This window comes from Amyelois transitella, chromosome 6 (genome assembly GCF_032362555.1).
Source record: "Amyelois transitella isolate CPQ chromosome 6, ilAmyTran1.1, whole genome shotgun sequence".
NCBI classification, from domain to species: domain Eukaryota; kingdom Metazoa; phylum Arthropoda; class Insecta; order Lepidoptera; family Pyralidae; genus Amyelois; species Amyelois transitella.
Genome location: NC_083509.1, coordinates 7,739,901 through 7,745,796, shown reverse-complemented (window position 1 = coordinate 7,745,796; position 5,896 = coordinate 7,739,901).

The following is a 5,896-nucleotide window of genomic DNA, read 5'->3' as shown; positions in this document are numbered from 1 at the left end:
ACGGACTAAGGGATTGATTTATAAACTTGGGATTCTTCTTTTAGACGATGGGCTAGCAACCTGTCGCTATTTGAATCTCAATTCTATCTAAAGCCAAACAGCTGAACGTGGCCTTTCAGTCTTTTCAAGACTGTTGGCTCTGTCTACCCCGTAAGGGATAAAGACGTGACGTATGTATGTATGTATGTAATTCAAAATCGACCATAAATAACTACTTACTTCAAGGTGGAGGTAAAGAATATTAAACAAGATTAATTATGTACACCACTTTTATTTTTCTCAGAATGTATGTAGATTAATAACATCACATGAACCCTAGCATGAATCGGCTATTACAATATACTTATTTTCATTACTTCGAAGGTTATCAACATAGTGACAGTACTTTAAAATATTATAAATGAATTCATTTGATTATTATAAGTAGATAAGTCTTTATAATTATTTCAAGTAGCCCTAGTAGTATTATCGCAAACAAAAGTAGGATGCACAATTTTTAACTTATAAAATGTTTAGCAAAAGGTCAAATAAAAAAGTTGCCGTGATGATGTGAAGTTCGCCAAACTTAACGTGTAGATGATGGATTGATACCTGAAAATATAGACATAAATGAAAGAATTATCCTCTAGAATACAAATTTTAAATTGATGTTTTTACATATTATTGACTTACCGAATATGCCCAGAAACGAGTCGGCCATATTGCGTTCTTTTCCAATAGCTTGAGAAATTATTTTTGTAAAAGGATTAGTTGCGTTTTTTAAATTGCTCGGAACACCTGAAACGTAAAATGGAATATTTAGCGTAGGTTTTCTAAGTAGGTACTTAATATACTTTTTTTACTCTAAAACACCTAGTAACAACACTTGATAGAAAAAGCTCAATGGCTACGATGAAAACATGGAACAAAAAGTTGAACACGTAGAAAATATATAAGAAAGGATAATATATTAATGTCTGGCATTTGACACTGACACACACAGAGTTGGGAATGGTACTGTATTTAATGGTATCACAAAATCCACAATTTATTAAAAATAATTTTGAAAAAGATAGAGATAATAGATTGTTTGTCTCATAGTCCATTCCTTCCTCATCAGTGGGATTTTATAGTAAAATTAATAGATAGATACGAGTAAAGATTTATCAAAGTTCGGGACTAGTTTCCACAGGTAGGGCAATAAGTAGTTCAAAGCGTAGGTATCGGCAAGTCATACCTTTACCCGCAGTCTCTGCATTGGGCACTACACCATTGGCGAGACCAGTGAGGGATTTAGCTGAAAAGAAATCATATTTTCAAAAATGAAGTCATTGAGAAACATCGTTTTTCTGACGTGTGTTCCCAATTGCGACTTATAGTAGGCATATCGGAACCTATTGTGCTTGAAGAAAACAGATATATACAAGTTGTAGGTAATTTATACCAAGTTTTTAAAACATAATTAAAATATTTCATACCCATGGAGTACCGTGCAGTGTAACTTGATATGCGGTAGACTGTACACCCCCAAAAAGCTATCATAAATAAGCTATCTTTCTTTCGACAATGCGTCATCGAGCAAGAGCGGTGAAGCAATACAAATGCCTTTAACTTATTTTTTTTAAGTCGTTCAATGAAAAGTAATTATGTAGTTACCTGGATCATCAGCTGGTTTGGCAAACTGAAAAAAGGCAAGTATTAGTCAGACGTTCCAGTGAAATTAATTTGACTATATTTAGCATACTTATAAGCATGGGATTCCGCTTTTAGGCGATGGGTTAGCAACTTATTACTATTTGAATCTCAATGCACATTATAAAGCCGTACAGTTGAAATACGTTTTTAAAGACTCTTTGTTCTTTCTACCATGCAAGAGATATAGACGCGATTATATAAGTAAGTAACTATATATATGTAAGTAATATAGTTACTTACTTATATAATCGCCGCCGTGTGGTTCCCGGCACCAATACAAAAAGAAAAGGACCACTCCATCTCTTTCCCATGGATGTCGTAAAAGGGAATACTAAGGGATGGGCTTACAACTTGGGATTGTTTTTTAGGCGATGGGCTAGCAACCTGTCACTATTTGAATCTCAATTCTATCATTAAGCCAAATAGCTGAACGTGGCCATTCAGTCTTTTCAAGACTGTTGGCTCTGTCTACCCCGCAAGGGATATAGACGTGACCATATGTAAGTATGTATGTATATGTAAGTAACTACGTTTGAAACGGTAAGTATGTTTTTGAAATGTTATATTTCGAAAATATATCCTGTCCTTGTACTAAATATAAAAAAATATCTACTTACGATTGACGCGACGAGTGCGAGGAAGAAAACGCAATACAGGAATTTCATGACGATATCTTTTTGTTAGTCGAAAATAACTTTGAAACTGATCTCTCTATTATAAGTAGCAATACTGATTGTCTGAACCTAATCCATGGTGTTATATAGTAAAAATTTTGGCCTCTAGAATTGTACGGAGAAGTTGAAAAAATACATAATTACGCAAATGTGACCATTTGTTTCATTCGCAGGATTTGTTATTTTAATTTCGTAGTTAAAATAAATTATTTTAAAGGACGCATCCATAATCTTTTAAACAAAAGAGCTCTATTTTTCTATCACAGCGATTTCTAACGGACTAGACACATTTGTAGAATGTGCGAGCAAAAACAATAGATAAGGAAATAAGTACAGTAGATACTTTATAATAGAAGTACGTAAGAGAATATTTAACAATACTACCTACATATAATAAAACAGTAAAAAAATTTTGTCTGTACATTGCGTATATTTAAAAATATTAATTTATTACTATGAAGAAATAGTAACCGAGAAAGAATTTGTCAATAAACATATAATAAAACAGTATAAAAATTTTGTCTGTACATTATGAATATTTTCAAAAATAATATTTATTACGATGACGAAAAAGTAACAGAACATGAATTTAAAAAAAGTCTGTCTCTTTGAATGTTTGTTTGTATACGCTAATCTCCGAAACTTGTTTGTTTGATAGCTCTTATGCCTGGCCAACATATAGGTTATATTTTTTTTACATCATACATTTACATAGGGTACATCCATCTCAGTTTGGTCCAAAGGTTCGACTGGCAGAGAATGCCTCGTGGCATTAAGTCCACCTGTTGTACATTTTACGTGCATTAAGTTAAAATGAATAAATATATTAGTTCATGCCGCAAAGAGATGTATTTATTGCCTTATACAATGAAAAAAGTAATCAGTCCCACGTTCTTTGTGCTGGTGAATAGTCAGGGACGGTCGTTATCACGCGTCAGATCTGACGTCTGACTGATGTTGTGACTTGGAGGAGGAAGATGCAGCGCACATCCTTATCTTATCCTAGACTGAAAGTGGCCCTTATAAAATACGTTTAAAAAATTCCATACTGGTAGGAATTGCAATATCCAGATACTTGTAAAACTGTCACTGTCAGTGCCGGATGAGTTTTTATACTGCAAGAGTTTAGGACTAAGATCTACTTCGGAGAAGCGTACCTGCAACTTAATGCACGAGCCTATGCGGGATAGGATAGTCTCGAAGTCGTCTAGCGAATCTCCGCACCTCCGCGGTAATTCCCGACTTGGGACTCCAGGTTATCACGTTGATAGGGAGAAGGAGTGAAGACATTGCATGTGTTATATGTATATAACATGCAATCTAGTAGATTGGCAGAAGGAATTTCATTGCAGCCGACCGAGTACTAGCGCGTGAAGTCAGACAAGAGAAGATAGTAGGTACTATAATACCTACTTGTGTGATAACCATTTGGGAAGAAAATAGTTCCCACTTCGGCAAAGTGGCGTAATTTCCTTAGCTGCTGTGTCTCAATAGTTGGCTGTATTTCTGTCTCTTTCGGCTACTTCTTCGCTAGCTGTGTCTCAACAGCTGGTTTAATGTCTATCTCTTGCGGCAACTCATTCGCTTGCTGTGTCTCAATAACTGGCTGAATCTGTCTCATGCGGCAACTCCTTCGCTTGCTGTGTCTCAATAACTGGCTGAATCTGTCTCATGCGGCAACTCCTTCGCTTGCTGTGTTTCAATAACTGGCTGAATCTGTCTCATGCGGCAACTCCTTCGCTTGCTGTGTCTCAATAACTGGCTGAATCTGTCTCATGCGGCAACTCCTTCGCTTGCTGTGTCTCAATAACTGGCTGAATCTGTCTCATGCGGCAACTCCTTCGCTTGCTGTGTCTCAATAACTGGCTGAATCTGTCTCATGCGGCAACTCCTTCGCTTGCTGTGTCTCAATAACTGGCTGAATCTGTCTCATGCGGCAACTCCTTCGCTTGCTGTGTCTCAATTACTTGCGGGATCTTCGCTCTTGCGGCAACTTCTTTGCTTGTTATTTATATATTAGCTGGCTTAGTCCACTTCAACAGCGGTAAGATTGTCAATATTGGCTATCTTTACCTTTGCGCAACATATTTCCAGCGCTTGTCTCTACTTCCGCCGGATAATGGATTTTACTTTTTTTACGCTGGTTGAGTTTTATCCTTAGGTGTTTTGCGAATACTGTTGAATATTCTTAAGTCATGCAATAAAGTTATTGTTTGTTTGGTGGTACCGTAAGAGCAATTACTTCCAGGCCGTTTAACTGTACCTATATTCCTTGGTTATAAAAAATTGACCCGTTTTGTTGACAAGGGTTTTATTGCTATTTAGCATCTGGCTAGCCGCTCTTTGTTTCTCACTTTTGATATTCGCCTTTGTCTACAGGATTGTAGTCCTTTCTCTTTTTGTAAAAAAATCTATGTATTTTTTACTTGCGACGCCAAATGGTTGTAAATACTTAATTGTAAAGTAGGTTAGTAAAATAATTAAGCCTCCCATATTTTACAATTATCTTTTTATAATGAGCCTAAAGTAAATTTTGTGCTAGGCTTTTACTTCGGTTATCTTTTAAAATCTGCGCAGAAAGTAAAGCACGTATTGTCAGCAGCAGGTATGGGCCTATCTTTGATGTAACTTTCTCTAAAACATGTTATGGTAGTTCGAAATAACGTACTACGTCATCAATATAAATGCTTTGTATTTTTGCTCAACTAGTTTGTGTAGGGGCTAGCTATTAGAAACAAATAATTAAATGAAAATTATATTCAAAAATTTGTTAAGAAAATTAGAATGAAAAGGCAGTGAAACAACACAAAATTAATTTATACCTTTTTTAGGGAATTTCAATAAATAAAAATTTCTTAGAATAACAGGAGCTATTAAATAGCGAATCTATCTTTGATTACCATTCTTTTAATTTGAATTGCGAACTAGTATATTGACATTTCTTAGTGCAATAAAAAATATCTGTCTATCTATTTTCCTTTTAGCGCTTGTTGATTTTGAAACTACAATGAACTTACATACCACGTGTTTGTCACTTACGGAGAAGACTGCGCTAAACCCTGAGGACCACCTTTTGATGAAATCTTTGGTTGTGATTCAGAGATACTGTTTCATTCATTGTTGTTTAAATGTAAATTTGTGCGAAGATTTTAAAATTTAATGTTGTAGTTTTGAGATCTAATCATCATTCATCACAAATTAATATTAGGACACCTCTCATCATTGCGTATTTTCTATAACATTTTCTGTTAATTGAATTAATAGGCATCATTAACTTCGTATTTTTCTAATAGGTGCTGAGTTGGAAACCTGCTACTTTTTGAAGCTCAATTCTATTATTTAGCCATACACCTGAACGGGGCCTTTCAGTCTTTCCAAGAATGTTTACCCCGCAAGGGATATAGACGTGACTATATGCATCTATGTTTTTCTTTCCGGTTCTTTGTGACTTCATCATGTTTAGCTAAATTAGGTAAAAGTAAGGTAGTGAAAAGATACGTGAATGTTTTAATCATGATATATTGCTTATCAATATAAAATAACAGAGT